The 16,378-nt window shown below is 38.6% G+C and overlaps 1 protein-coding gene across 1 annotated transcript in view; it reads left to right on the top strand.

Moving 5' to 3' along the window:
- LOC133663476 (calsyntenin-2-like) overlaps window positions 1-16,378 on the top strand; it is a 722,813-nt gene that overhangs the window by 228,583 nt on the left and 477,852 nt on the right. The window lies entirely within an intron of this gene.

Here is a 16,378-nt window from a genome sequence, read left to right as displayed (position 1 = left end):
GACACATTTTTTTCTCTAAATGTGGCCCCCGAGTCAAAATAATTGCCCAGGCCTGGCCTAAAATCTACACCGCAATATATATGGCAGCCATCTGCGATAACGATATATATCACAATATATTATTTGGAATGGAAATAATAATGGAACAATTTCAAAACAGGTTGCAAAGTCTCCTAATTTAACTGCTGACGTATGCAGTAACACAACACATCAGTTCCAATTGCAGTATTTTGTCAAAACGAATATTAATCAAAATGCTAATTTACTTTTACTTTCTGTTGTAACGGGGTTCTTCCTACACTTCTGTTAAAATGTAATAAGCACTTATTTTTGTGTAGTTGAGGTTGAAGTGCATCAAAAAGTTGTTCTGCCAAAATTTGGTGAACTCGATTGTCGCATTGAATATACAGTAGCGGCAAGATTAGCCACCGTGTTGTTTGCATGGTTTACCCTTTACCTGGAAACGGTTAGACAATACGATTGAATTGTATACTTATTTAGGCCTGAAGTATGTAGAATGCGATATAGTGAAGCTGCACTATTTGAAATGTGACAGTAATAACTAATAACCCATATTGTAGTACATACGACTATGGCTTCATGTACACTCGTGTTCGAGTGTTATTTGTTGACACAATTAATGACCATATCCTTTTTTGAAATTGATTTGTGTTTTATGCTTCGAAAGGAATGCAATGTCTGACCTCCACAATGTGCGTTTATGGTGTGTGACAGAGCATGACTAACATCATCCTGACACAACACACTCAACAGAGCATTATGTGCTGACATCAGGGACAGCATATGAAGCACATGTCGCTCCAAATGTATCCGAGTGTTATTGGCAATGGATCAGAGTGAACCATTATGGTAGAATGATGACCAGAGAGCTGGATTCAGTTTTTATTCCAGGGTTTGCACTAGGTTACCAACATACCCAGTGCGGGTGTGGCTATGGCTATGGGCATGGTCTGGGCGCGGTCAATATGACACCATCATATAACTTGTATAATCTGCTATGAATCATATATTCTATAATCCATCCATCCATTTTCTACCGCTTATTCCCTTCGGGGTTGCGGGGGGTGCTGGAGCCTATCTCAGCTACAATTGGGTGGAAGGCGGGGTACACCCTGGACAAGTCGCCACCTCATCGCATAATATATAATAAATATATAGTTAACACGAACATTGTAACGATCTGGGCGCATGATGATGCGGGGGTCATTTTCCCAAGATGCAGACGGACTTCGGACACAGCGTGCAGGTTGGAAATGATTTATTAACCAATAAATCAGGCGGGAACAAACAAAAGCGTGCTCATAGCACAGAAGGCAAAGCTAAGGGGGCTAGCGTGGGAGCTAGCATACAAAAAGAGCTTAGCGTTGAAGCTAGCATACAAAAGGAATCAAAATCCCGTCGTTAACTGTTGCGTGTAGCAAACAAGAAAGCCAGGCAGTGTGTGTCGAGCAACGTTATTTGAATCAGTAGGGTTGTACCGATACCAATATGTTGGTACGGGGACCGGGACAAAAAATGTATTTCGATACTTTTTGATACTTTTCTAAATAGAAGGGACCACAAAAATGGCCAGTATTGGCTTTATTTTAACTAAAACATTTATGGTACATTAAAAATATGTTTCTTATTGCAATCTAAGAAGAATTTTGTCCCTAAATAAAATAGTAAACATAATAGACAACTTGTATTTTAGTAGTAAGTAAGCATATGCATTTAACAACTAACCATTTTTTACAAACAGCCAGAAAGTCGCTTTAAGATAGGTCTTTATTGCAAAATCTATATTGACTAAAGAACCATCACTACATGTTATGTAGACCAAAATAAAATAAAAAAAATCATGATGTTCTTAAAAAAGAGCAGAAAAACCCACACACCTCATGTGAGATATCACCAATCACCTGACAACCTCCAACACCTTTTTGCTTTAGCAGTTGGGGATTGTTTGATTCAATATCTGCAAATACATTGTTTTTCCTTTCAACAATCTTAGCCAGTTTTTTTTGCGGAGGATACAAATAAAAGAGTGAGTGTTTGAATTGGGTATGGGTAAAAACCAAACAACAACAACAAAAAAACGCTAGCTTCTAACTAGGACCTATACATGACCTATTCATCCAGATCTACAGATGAAGAGTGCAGAGCTGGAATCAGCCAGTGGCCGACTTTGATAATTGTGTTTCTATTAACCTGAATGACCGTCACTGACTAACAGAGCAGCTCAAAGGTGAATGATGACTTCCAGCCACTGAATGCAAGGTCTGAAATGGCTTTGCTGACTGTTGATAAATCCAGTTAATTGTAGTAATTCCCTTTATTTCCAGCATCATTTTACTTCAGGTCAACTGAAAATAAATGTTGTAGTCATAACTGCGCTTGCTTCCCCCCACTCTTAAAGCTGTCATCCCACCGCATTGTTTTTATTTGCGATGCTTGGAGACCTCTGAACTGCAGCCACGGTCATAGCGCTGCTCTTGGTGGGGGAGCTGGTAATCATGTCAAATATTCATAGAGACCAGACCTCACCAGGAATACTGATTGCGCAATGTGGACGTGTCAAACCAAGGCGGGGTCATGCTACACCATGCGCACTGTGTCAGGTACTTCCTGGCTACAAAATGCTCACTCAGCAACCAGTACAATGGATTATGTCACGGTATGGCTGTCTGCGCTTGCTCAAGGACTTTATTTATCTGGGGGTCATCACATCATGTTCCGTTATTACAGCGGTGACAGTAAACATTGTCAGGAGGGTCAGCCAGGTGTTTGTTTGGAAGTTCATTGTCAGGTCATCCGGCAACAATGTGATCGGCATGTTTTTTTGCAGCCGTATTCCTCAAAGAATGTCCAGTCGGTCCAACAAATTGAAATTGAGATTACCTATCCGTGCTGAAATGCCATAGAAAGAAAGAACAAAGGACTGCGAGGTCAAACACAATCAGTTATGGGACACTGAGTTTAATTTAGTTTGGATGCAGAAACATTTTCTTCCAGTCGCCTTCATACAATCTTTAAAGGGGACCTATTATGCTCAAAACCAACTTTTCCTACGTATTGGTACCTATTTTTGCTCATTAAGGATCTGCATAAGTTCGGAAAATTTGATATTAAACCGTGGAGGCATTGCAAAGGTATTTATACAACTATTATTGCCTTCCTTCACACTTCCTCCGAATGAGTTGTTTGGAATTTGTCCAATTTGTGACATTTTTTACGAACTGTTATTATCAGCGCATATCTCCAAATATGGAATATATTTACCCGGAGAGCTTTGTGCGAGTCTGCCATTGTAGTCCGACGCTGTAGTCAATAAGCTCCTTTTTCTCTATTCTCTTGTTAAAGTTAAAGTACCACTGATAGTCACACACACATTAGGTGTGGTGAAATTACCCTCTGCATTTGACCCATCCCCATGTTCCACACCCTAGTAGGTGAGGGGATCAGTGAGCAGCAGCGGTGGCCTCGCTCGAGAATCATTTTGGTGATTTAACCCCCAATTCCAACCCTTGATGCTGAGTGCCAAGCAGGGAGGTAATGGGTCCCATTTTTTACAGTCTTTGGTATGACTCGGCCGGGGTTTGAACTCACAACCTACCAATCTCAGGGCGGACACTCTAACCACAAGGCCACTGAGCAGGCTTGTTGTGGGGCATTCACCCTCCGCTGTTGCCAATTCTAATACAAAGTTGCGTATAGTGCTCAGGGTTTCCCCCTAGATTGCCAAGATACCTGTGGTGGTGGCAGCATGGTTAGGGGCGTGGTCAATATAACATCACATTATTTGCTATGATGCATATATTTCTTTGAAAAGGCAAAAGTTTACATACACTTGTAAAGAACGTAATAGCTGTCTTGAGTTTCCAATAATTTCTACAACTCTTATTGTTTTGTGATAGAGTGATTGGAGCACATACTTGTTGGTCACAAAAAAACATTCATGAAGTTTGGTTCTTTTATGAATTTATTATGGGTCTACTGAAAATGTGACCAAATCTGCTGGGTCAAAAGTATACATACAGCAATGTTAATATTTGGTTACATGTCCCTTGGCAAGTTTCACTGCAATAAGGCACTTTTGGTAGCCATCCACAAGCTACTGGCAAGCTTCTGGTTGAATTTTTGACCACTCCTCTTGACAAAATTGGTGCAGTTCAGCTAAATGTGTTGGTTTTCTGACATGTACTTGTTTCTTCAGCATTGTCCACACGTTTAAGTCAGGACTTTGGAATGCCATTTTAAAACCTTAATTCCAGCCTGATTTAGCCATTTCTTTACCACTCCTGTTGGAACACCCTACTGCGCCCAAGACCCAACCTCCGGGCTGATGATTTTAGGTTGTCCTGAAGAATTTGGAGGTAATCCTCCTTTTTCATTGTCCTTTTTACTCTCTGTAAAGCGCCAGTTCCATTGGCAGCAAAACAGGCCCAGAACATAATACTACCACCACCATGCTTGACGGGAGGCACTGTGTTCCTGGGATTAAAGGCCTCACCTTTTTTCCTCCAACCATATGACAAACTAATCACTAGCTGTCTTAAATGCTTACCTGTACCAGGACACATTAACGTATTCCTCCATTAAAACGTTGCACCCCAATCTAAACTCGTATGAACATATTACTCTTTGAGCTATTCAATTTTACACATTGAGCCTACAGACTTTTTAAGACTGAGTGGTAGATATATTTAGTTTTAAATTAATCTTTATTTCAATAACAAAGGGATAGAAGACACCATACAGAAAATAAACACCTACACCACCATATTTCAAAAACACAACAAATTGATCATAAAAAGAAAATACCTTCTATAAATTTTCAAAATGTGGTCATGAGAAAAATAGTTTCAGTAGTTGCCGGACTATCAATATTTTGCAGACAATGAATGAGGATATTAAAACATTACTATGTTATACAGTAAAGGTAAATATGAACATTCATACATGGAAATGTCTAGCAAAAAAGGACCTACCTGACATCAACATAGTAACGCAAAGCCCACCATTTTGCTTTTATCATTTCATACAAATTTAAAACAGAAATATGTAAACATAATGAAACACTGAAACAACAATAACATCGCTCTTAAGAAGCCGGTACAATATTTAATGTTTTTTCGGCTAAGGAAAGTATAGAGCAGGGGTCCCCAAACTTTTTGACTCGGGGGCCGCATTGGGTTAAAAAAATTTGGCCGGGGGCCAGGCTGTATATATATATATATATATATATATATATATATATATATATATATATATATATATATATATATATATATATATATATAAAATATATATATGTATATATACATTCATACATTGTCTTTTAAATGTTTTGTCATTTAACATCAATTAACATTGATGTTCATCAACATTTAACATTGTCACGTTATCGATGGGAACATTTATTTTTAGACAATATGATTTGCCTGAGCGACTAGGAGACACCAAGAGTAACAAGCGGTAGAAAACGTATTAGAAAGGAAAGATAAAAAAATAAAATAAAATAAAAAATACTTGGGACTTCCTGTGGGCCGGATATTGGATGTTGGGGGGCCGGATCCGGCCCGCGGGCCGTAGTTTGGGGACCCCTGGTATAGAGTGTCCGCCCTGAGATCGGTAGGTTGTGAGTTCAAACCCCCATACCAAAGACTATAAAAATGGGACCCATTACCTCCCTGCTTAGTACTCAGCATCAAGGGTGGAATTGGGGGTTAAATCACCAAAATGATTCCCGGGCGCGGCCACCGCTGCTGCTCACTGCTCCTCTCACCTCCCAGGGGGTGATCAAGGGTGATGGGTCAAATGCAAAGAATAATTTTGCCACACCTAGTGTGTGTGACAATCATTGGCACTTTAACTTTTTAACTTTAATGTGTGCCTGTTCTGTATTTATTATGTATCATTGTTGTTTTCTAAATGCATGCCTGTTTTTGTTATGTTTAAAAACCTTTTTGAGCACATTCCACAATACCGCAATAACAATGATAACCGTGATCATTTTGGTTACAATTACCATGATAGGAAATTCTTATATCATTACATCCCTACTGTATTGTTACACACATCATTACAATATGTCACATCCACCTGGAAGATAGAGAAGATATATGGACACATTTTATTTTGCCTGATCTGTACTTATTATGTATTTAGAAAAATTAAATTTAACCTAGTGAAAACATTTCAATGTGTGGATATTCAACAATACCGTGATAAAAATGTAAACTGCAATATGATATTTTCACATCATTACATCCATAATCCCACATCATGCATGTGTGAAACATGTTTTCTGCTGTAACTAAATAAAAACATAACTCATCAATAGAGATGTCCGATAATGGCTTTTTTGCCGATATCCGATATTGTCCAACTCTTAATTACTGATTCTGATACGAACCGATACCGATATATACAGTCGTGGAATTAACACATTATTATGCCTAATTTTGTTGTGATGCCCCGCTGGATGCATTAAACAATGTAACAAGGTTTTCCAAAATAAATCAACTCAAGTTATAGAAAAAAATGCCAACATGGCACTGCCATATTTATTATTAAAGTTACAAAGTGCATTATTTTTTTTTAACATGGACTAGCGGGGGGTGTATATTGTAGCGTCCCGGAAGAGTTTGTGCTGCAAGGGGTTCTGGGAATTTGTTCTGTTGTGTTTATGTTGCGTTACGGTGCGGATGTTCTCCTGAAATGTGTTTGTCATTCTTGTTTGGTGTGGGTTCACAGTGTGGCGCATATTTGTAAAAGTGTTAAAGTTGTTTATACATCCACCCTCAGTGTGACCTGTATGGTTGTTTACCAAGTATATTTTGCATTCACTTGTGTGTGTGAAAAGCCGTATATATTATGGGATTGGGCCGGCACGCAAAGGCAGTGCCTTTAAGGTTTATTGGCGCTCTGTACTTCTTCCTACGTCCGTGTACCACTCCGTACAGCGGCGTTTTAAAAAGTCATACATTTTAATTTTTGATAATTTTCCGATATTACATTTTAAATCATTTATCGGCCGATAATATCGGCAGTTCGATATTATCGGCAGTCCGATATTATCAGCAGTCCAATATTATCGGACATCTCTACTCGTCATCCTTTGCAGATGTGCATGTGACCAACACATTGTGTAGTATTGTAGTAGCATGATTAGCTACCTTACGAAGGTACATTTTGATCACATTGGATACATTTTACATTATTTGGTAACCATATGCGGTTGCTAAGTCTGTTACGACTTGGCTTTCTGACCAAATGGTCATGGTCGGACTTTTCGGTGTTTGTCCAACCTCTGCATGACATATAGGCTTCTGTGTTGATTTTCCTATCTTAGTAAGTAAGTACATTTTATTTATAAAGTGCTTTTCACAGATAAAATCACAAAACATAAGTGAAGTAAAACAACAATTCAACTTAAAACAACAGGGGCAACATCATAAAAAGGATACAAAGTGGATTAAAAATGTATAGTTAAAAGTTTTACTAAAAAGAGAAGTTGTCAAATGTTTCTTAAACGTTTCAACACAGTCAAGATCATGGAGGGACTGGTGAAAATTGTTCCAGAGTCTGGGAGCTATAGCCTGGAATGCCAGGTCTCCACGAGTTTTAAAACAAGTTTTCGGGGTCTTTAAAAGACCCTGGCCTGAAAACCGGAGGCTGCGCCCTGAAGAAAAGGGGCATAGCAAGTCAGTGATGTTCTGAGGGGCCCCACCATGCAATGCACGGAATGTCAGGACTAAAATTTTAAACTCAATGCGGAATTTAACTGGAAGCCAATGAAGACTGGATAAAACGGGGGTAATATGGGCTGTTCTGGGTGCACCGGTCAAAAGTCTGGCAGCTGCATTTTGTACATTCTGAAGTCTCTTTAGCGTTGACTTGTTAAAAAGGGTGAACAGAGAATTGCAATAGTCAATGCGAGACAAAATAAATGCGTGAATGATCATTTCGAGATCCAATTTTGACAACAAATTTCTCACTTTAGAAATATTTCTGAGGTGATAAAAACAGTTTTTCTGTCTTCATTTCCTGTTTAGTACTTTTATTATTGTATTTATATGTCCTGTTTGGCACCATAGTTGATGTGTAAGGACGACAGATGGAAATTAGCTGTTAGCTAAATCTGGTGCATCCATCGTTTTCTTGTAAATAACGTATTGTGCCATTGTCCATAAACACATTTATTTAAAATAATAATCCTAATCTGCTTGCTATTAAGTTCAGTTCAGTCCAGCTATTTAGTTCATTCTGCTTGTTTGCACATCACTGTTTGCCTTGTCTTGCCATGTCTTTGCTTTGGCGAGACACTCAGGCAAATGTTTTTGCTTGAACTTGGTTTGATGCATCGTTGTTAGCTTTTCTTTGTTCTCGTAATTATTCTCCTTTCGAGCACGTTCCATTTTTTTCCCCACCATTCATGGTGAGTCTACATGGAGTCATGCCGCTCCTTGTGACCATTCCTGTGGATTAATAGCAGACGTTATTCATTTAATACACCACAGCATTTGGTGAAAATGGCCTTCTTTCTTTTTTAAACTCACTGAGTGCATCATTTATTAGTGGAAAGAAGACATTGAAAGCAGATTATTACTGTATAGGTATTCAATTTGAACAATGTTCGAAATTTCCAGTTTTGATAATAAGGACTATTTGAATGGAAGTAACGTCGCAAGCCTGAAGCAAATTGGCTTGCAATTAACTTTTTGACCTGTCACAGGCTCTGCAAAATACATGGAGCCAGGCTGAATTAGGTGCAACTCAAAGTGAAACCATTCATTGTTATGTCCCTAATTGCAGTCAGCTCCTTTGGCTAATCACTACCCAGCAGTACATTCACGGTTTTCAATGAACATATAATTAAACATATGTACATTTTAGTATTGTAGAATTCATGGAATCACTAATTGTTGCTTTTGACACAAGTCGCAGATGTGCATGGCATTGCGTTTAGATACGTTTGACTCTAATTACAGTACAAAAACATTCAAGGACTCAGTTAGTGATTGACTGGAAACTAGTTCAGGGTGTGTAGTCCAATGAGAGTGAATGATTTCATTAATAAATTGGTTTATTATCAATTTATGATGGCAATAGCTTCACCCTAAAACATGTTTTGTTTTTCCATTATTTATGATTAAAAACATTGTTTTGAAATCCAAATGTATACACAATAGTTGAAGGTGTAGCATCCTGTTAATTTAGTCCCATTGCACAGGTGTGAATGGTTCTTGTTCTATACGTGCCCAGTGATTGACTGGAAACTAGTTTAGGGTGTTTAGTCCAAAAATCTGGGATAACTTACCTGTGACACTGAAAAACAAACAGTTAAGAATGAATAATTTAATTAATTAATTGGTTTAATATAACACATTTTTATGGCAATAGCTTCACCCTAAATAATGTTTTTTATTTCCAATATTTGTGATTAAAACATTGCTTTGCAATACAAATTTATACACAATAGTTGAATGTGTAGTATCCTGTTAACTGTGTTATAATGTTAATGTTTCCCATTGTCTGTGAACACACTGTGTCGGTGGAATATGAGGAAGTGTTGTTGTGTGTCTGGGAGTGAGTCACGGAGACGTGTGTGGACGGAGGAAATAATTGTTGGAATTGGGCCCATTGTTAGCATAATATTGGCAATAAGAGTTAAAAAGTGCGTCCGACTTTGTGTGTCTTCTTTTGGACGCTACAACACTTTATATTACTTTATTTAGTTTTCACTAAAAACACTAATTTTTAATGTGTGGCGGCTAATACTTTTTACTCTAAATACAGTGTTGTCGTGTGTCTAGGAGTGTGTCACGGAGACGTGTGTGGACGGAGGAATTAATTGTTGGAATTGGGCCCATTGTTTGCATAAAATTGGCAATAACTGTTAAAAAGTGTGTCCGACTTTGTGTGTCTTCTTTTGGACGCTACGACACGTTATATTACTTTATTTTGTTTTCACTAAAAACCCTCATTTTTAAAGTGTGGCGGCTAATATATTGCCGTGGTGCACCGCCAAAATCAAATACATTAAAGGCCTACTAAAACCCACTACTACCGACCACGCAGTCTGATAGTTTATATATCAATGATGAAATCTTAACATTGCAACACATGCCAATACGGCCGGGTTAACTTATAAAGTGCAATTTTAAATTTCCCGGGAAATATCCGTGTGAAAACGTCTCGGTATGATGACGTTTGCGTGTGACGTCACGGATTGTGCGGAAGTATCGGGACACCATTGTGTCCCAATACAAACAGCGTCTGTTTTCATCGCAAAATTCCACAGTATTCTGGACATCTGTGTTGGTGAATCTTTTGCAATTTGTTTAATGAACAATGGAGACAGCAAAGAAGAAAGCTGTAGGTGGGATCGGTGTATTAGCAGCTCGCTACAGCAACACAACCAGGAGGACTTTGAGTTGGATAGCAGACGCGCTATCCGACGCTAGCCGCCGACCGCACCGATGATGAAGTCCTCCGTCGCGCCGTCGATCGCTGGAACGCAGGTGAGCACGGGTGGTGATGAGCAGATGAGGGCTGGCGTAGGTGGAGAGCTAATGTTTTTAGCATAGCTCTGTTGAGGTCCCGTAGCTAAGTTAGCTTCAATGGCGTCGTTAGCAACAGCATAGCTAGGCTTCGCCAGGCGGGACAGTATTAACCGTGTGGTTACAGGTCCAGGGTTTAGTTCGGTGTCTCCTGATAGTAGAAGTAATAGTAGTATTGTTGATCTTCGGTCTATCCTTCCAGTCAGGGGCTTATTTCTTCTGTTTTTATCTGCAGTTAAGCACGATGCTATCACGTTAGCTCCGTAGCTAAAGTGTTTTGCCGATGTATTGTCGTGGAGATAAAAGTCACTGTGAATGTCCATTTTGCGTTCTCGACTCTCATTTTCAAGAGGATATAGTATCTGAGGTGGTTTAAAATACAAATCTGTGATCCACAATAGAAAAAGGAGAAAGTGTGGAATCCAATGAGCCCTTGTACCTAAGTTACGGTCGGAGCGAAAAAAGATACATCCTGGCGTCCTGCACTGCACTCTAATCCTTCACTCTCACTTTCCTCATCCACAAATCTTTCATCCTCGCTCAAATCAATGGGATAATCGTCGCTTTCTCGGTCCGAATCGCTCTCGTTGCTGGTGGGAATGATTGTAAACAATGTGCAAATGTGAGGCGCTCCACAACCTGTGACGTCACGCTGCTTCCGGTACAGGCAAGGCTTTTTTATCAGCGACCAAAAGTTGCGAACTTTATCGTCAATGTTCTCTACTAAATCATTTCAGCAAAAATATGGCAATATCGCAAAATTATCAAGTATGACACATAGAATGGATCTGCTATCTCCGTTTAAATAAGAACATTTCATTAGGGGGCGGCATGGCATAGTGGGTAGAGTGCCTGTGTCAGAAACCTGAGGTTGCAGGTTCGCTCCCCGCCTCTTACCATGCCGTTGTGTCCTTGGGCAGGACACTTCACCCTTGCCCCCGGTGCCACTCACACCGGTGAATGACTGTTGAATGAATGATAGGTGGTGGTCGGAGGGGCCGTAGGCGCAAATTGGCAGCCACGCTTCCGTCAGTCTACCCCAGGGCAGCTGTGGCTACGAAAGTAGCTTACCACCACCAGGTGTGAATGAATGATGGGTTTTTAACATGTAAAGCGACTTTGGGTACTTAGAAAAGCGCTATATAAATCCCAGGTATTATTACAGTAGGCCTTTAAAGGGAAACCCTGGTTCTAACTTATATCTGTCAATAGACTCTGTATGGAAGTGCTAAAAGCTACAACAAAGTTTAAAGGGAGAAGACAGTTTAAGTGGAGGCATTTTAATAAGAGTGCCCACATAATGGTGCATTCTAAAAAGAGGATCAGAAAACTGCATGAAAATAATCTGTAAAACACAATCTAGGCAACATTTTGACCAAAGAACCACCTTTACATGTTATGTAGACTGCAAGGAAGTGTTTTAAATATAAGGGGAAACAAATCGTAATATGACCCTTTTAAATAACTGTACAGATTAGTTATTTTTTAATCATCCTGTTTAGACTTACACATGAGTTAGAGTCTATCCCAAGTAAGGATGTAACAATTACTGGTTATAATGACAAAACAATGTGATAACCGCACTTCGGGAAACATACGATTTATGGCTCTTTGAAAGGAGACGGGTTTCGGTTTCTTTCAAAGAGCCTTTCAAAACACTCATTGAGATGTCTTTTTTTTTTAGAAGAAGAAGAAATGTGTTTATATCTAAGAAACAATCACTGGCAGCAGTGTTAAGATATTTGGATCAAAGTAATTCAATACATGCACTATTAGTGGGAATTATTCTAAACAATTGTAATTTATTTTGGCTTAATTCCTGTGGATTCATACCAGACATTATTCATTCAATACACCACAGTATTTGGTGAAAATTGCCTTCTTTCTTTTTTAGACTCACTGAGTGCATCATTTATTAGTGGCACAATCACATTGAAAGCAGATTATTATTGTATAGGTATTCAATTTGAACAATGTTCGAAATGACCATGTTTGATAATAAGGACTATTTGAATGAAAGTACCGTCGCACCCTGAAGCAAATTGGCTTGCAATTGCCTTTTTGACCTGTCACAGCCTCTGCAAAATACATGGAGCCAGGCTGAGTTAGGTGCAACACAAAGTGAAACCATTCATTGTTATGTCCCTAATTGCAGTCAGCTCCTTTGGCTAATCACTACCCAGCAGTACATACACATTTTTTAATGAACATATAAGAAAACATATACACGTTTTAGTATTGTAGAATTCATGGAATCACTAATTGTTGCTTGTGACACAAGTCGCAGATGTGCATGGAACTGCGTTTACATTTTGTAACCATACTTTTGACTCCAATTAGAGTGCAAAAACACTCAAGGACTCCGTTAGTCAGTTGCCATACCAGCACAGGTGTGAAGGGTTCTTGTTCTGTACGTGCCCAGTGATTGACTGGAAACTAGTTTAGGGTGTGTAGTCCAAAATCAACTGGGGAAGCTCACCTGTGACCCTGAAAAACAAACAGTTGAGAATGAATGATTTCATTAATAAATTGGTTTATTATCAATTTATGATGGCAATAACTTCACCCTAAAACATGTTTTGTTTTTCCATTATTTATGATTAAAAACATTGTTTTGAAATCCAAATGTATACACAATAGTTGAATGTGTAGCATCCTGCTAATTTAGTGCCATTGTTATATTTTAAAGTTCGCCAATATTTGGCTCATAAAATGTTTTTGTTGTTTTATTGTGTCATTTTGTAATACAAAGTAAAATGCAAGAACATATTTTCATTTGCAATTATGATTTAGCAAAAAGGCAGCATTTTTACATGGGGGGGATGTTGAGGTGTGACGATAATCCTTCATCGTCTTTTATTTACCAACAGAAAATAGCACTATAGATGTGTTGGAACATAAATGAATGCATGTTTTAGGCTAATATACACAGAGAATGTTTGCGACTTGCAGACGACAGCGCAGACAATGAACAATAAGGAAGCATTTGGTGTGTTTATTTCTATAATTATACTTAATTTTTATAAGTCATAATTATTTAAAACAGTGCAGTAATTTGCTTTAACAATTTGCTTTTTTTGTTATAAAATGAGTATAACATAAATACAGTATTCTTTTTTTCCATTTTTTGTTGAAATACTTAGCTTTTTGGTCCATTAAAACACTGATAACAAATGATTTTTTTTTTTTAAATCACAAGTTAATTAAATGTTTTTGGGGAAAAACACTGCAAATTTTGTCGCAGCTTTCTGAAAAAGCTGCAGCAAATTTGGGCATTTTTAGCTGCAACAATCACAAAAAAAGCCCACAAAATCTTGGAGGGACTGAATAGTGTAAACTTTAACATAACTCCGAACTGGTGTTGTCCTGATACCAATATTTTGGTACTGGTACCAACATGTATTTTGGTTCTTTTCTGTACTTTTCTAAATAAAGGGGACCACAAAAAATGTCATTATTGGCTTTATTTTAACAAAACATCTTACAGTACATTAAACATATGTTTCTTATTGCAAGTTTGTCCTTAAATAAAATAGTGAACAAACAAGACAACTTGTCTTTTAGTAGTAAGTAAACAAACAAAGACTCCTAATTTAGCTGCTGAAATATGCAGTAACATATTGTGTCATTTATCATTCTATTATATTGTCAACATTATTAAGGACAAGTGGTAGAAAATGAATTAGTAATCTACTTGTTTATTTACTGTTAATATCTGCTTATTTTATATTTTAACATGTTCTATCTACACTTCTGTTAAAATGTAATAATCACTAATTCTTCTGTTGTTTGATACTTTACATTAGGATCAGACATTGGTCATATTCAAAGTCCTCATGTGTCCAAGGACATATTTCCTGGGTTTATAAACATAATATAAAAACAACAAAAAACAAAATACGTTTTTGTGATGCTAAAAAATATTGATGTAATCCTAGTAGTATCGACTAGATACCTTCTGTACTTGGTATCATTACACTGGATGCTAGGTGTAGATCCACCAAAGGTGTTTGTTTATATTGTAGCGTCCCAGAAGAGTTGGTGCTGCAGGGAATTCTGGGAATTTGGTTTGTAGTATTTATGTTGTGTTGCGGTGCAAATATTCTCCCAAAATGTGTTAGTCATTGTTGTTTAGTCTGGTCTCACTATATGGCACATATTTATGACAGTGTTGCCACCCTTAGTGTGACATGTTTGGCTGTTGTGTGTAGATGATCATACTTGATAGTTAATAAGTTGGCATAGTGAAATCTTGTCTTGACTTTGTTAACTGTAGACCGTTTAATAATACATCCAGTGTTATGATTCCGGTGTGCTGCAGTGTGTAGGGATGCATGTATAGCTAGCACCCGTTCTACAGGGTTGATGCTTGAAAATAAATTATTATATGTATCACAATGGAGACTAGGATCAGAGATTTGGAAGTAGTTACAACACTGCTGGTTGCAGATAGACATTTGCTGCTAGCTAGCTAGCCATGTCTTAAAGCACCTCTTCCTGAGGGCGTTTCAGTATTATAACTTCACCTTTATCTTTGGTTACCAAGCCAAAATGCGTCCATTCTCCCTTTTCTGTCTACAGACTGTGTCTGCTTGTAAGTACTCAGGGATTGTGCACTGCCGAACATGCTCGCCGCGAACATGCTCGTCTGCATGACACTACATGACGACGGCTGGGAGACCGGTACTTTTAGAGGGGGTATAGTACCGAATTTGATTCATTAGTATCCCGGTACTATACTAATAAATTATGTTTATTTTATTACAAATATGACTGATTCACCCAACACTTTTAAAGGCCTACTGAAATGACTTTTTTTAATTTAAACGGGGATAGCAGATCCATTCTATGTGTCATACTTGATCATTTCGCAATATTGCCATATTTTTGCTGAAAGGATTTAGTAGAGAACATCGACGATAAAGTTCGCAACTTTTGGTCGCTGATAAAAAAAGCCTTGCCTGTACCGGAAGTAGCTTGACATCACAGGTTGAAAGGCTCCTCACATTTCCCCATTGTTTACACCAGCAGCGAGAGCGATTCGGACCGAGAAAGCGATGATTAACCCATTCATTTGAGCGAGGATGAAAGATTTGTGGATGAGGAACGTGAGAGTGAAGGACTAGAGTGCAGTGCAGGATGTATCTTTTTTTGCTCTGACCGTAATTTAGGTACAAGGGCTCATTGGATTCCACACTTTCTCCTTTTTCTATTGTGGATCACGGATTTGTATTTTAAACCACCTCGGATACTATAATCTTCTTGAAAATGAGAGTCGAGAACGCGAAATGGACATTCACAGTGACTTTTATCTCCACGACAATACATCGGCGAAGCACTTTAGCTACGGAGCTAACGTGATAGCATCGGGCTTAACTGCAGATAGGAACAAAAGAAATAAACCCCTGACTGGAAGGATAGACAGAAAATCAACAATACTATTAAACCATGGACCTGTAACTACACGGTTAATGCTTTCCAGCCTGGCGAAGCTTAACAATGCTGTTGCTAACGACGCCATTGAAGCTAACTTAGCTACGGGACCTCACAGAGCTGTGCTAAAAACATTAGTTATCCACCTACGCCAGCCAGCCCTCATCTGCTCATCAACACCCGTGCTCACCTGCAATCCAGCGATCGACGGAGCGACGAAGGACTTCACCCGATCATCGATGCGGTCGGCGGCTAGAGTCGGATAGCGCGTCTGCTATCCAAGTCAAAGTCCTCCTGGTTGTGTTGCTGCAGCCATCCGCTAATACACCGATCCCACCTACAGCTTTCTTCTTTGCAGTCTTCATTGTTCATTAAAC

Source organism: Entelurus aequoreus, linkage group LG13 (assembly GCF_033978785.1).
Source record: "Entelurus aequoreus isolate RoL-2023_Sb linkage group LG13, RoL_Eaeq_v1.1, whole genome shotgun sequence".
NCBI classification, from domain to species: domain Eukaryota; kingdom Metazoa; phylum Chordata; class Actinopteri; order Syngnathiformes; family Syngnathidae; genus Entelurus; species Entelurus aequoreus.
This window is presented reverse-complemented; position numbering and strand designations above follow the sequence as displayed.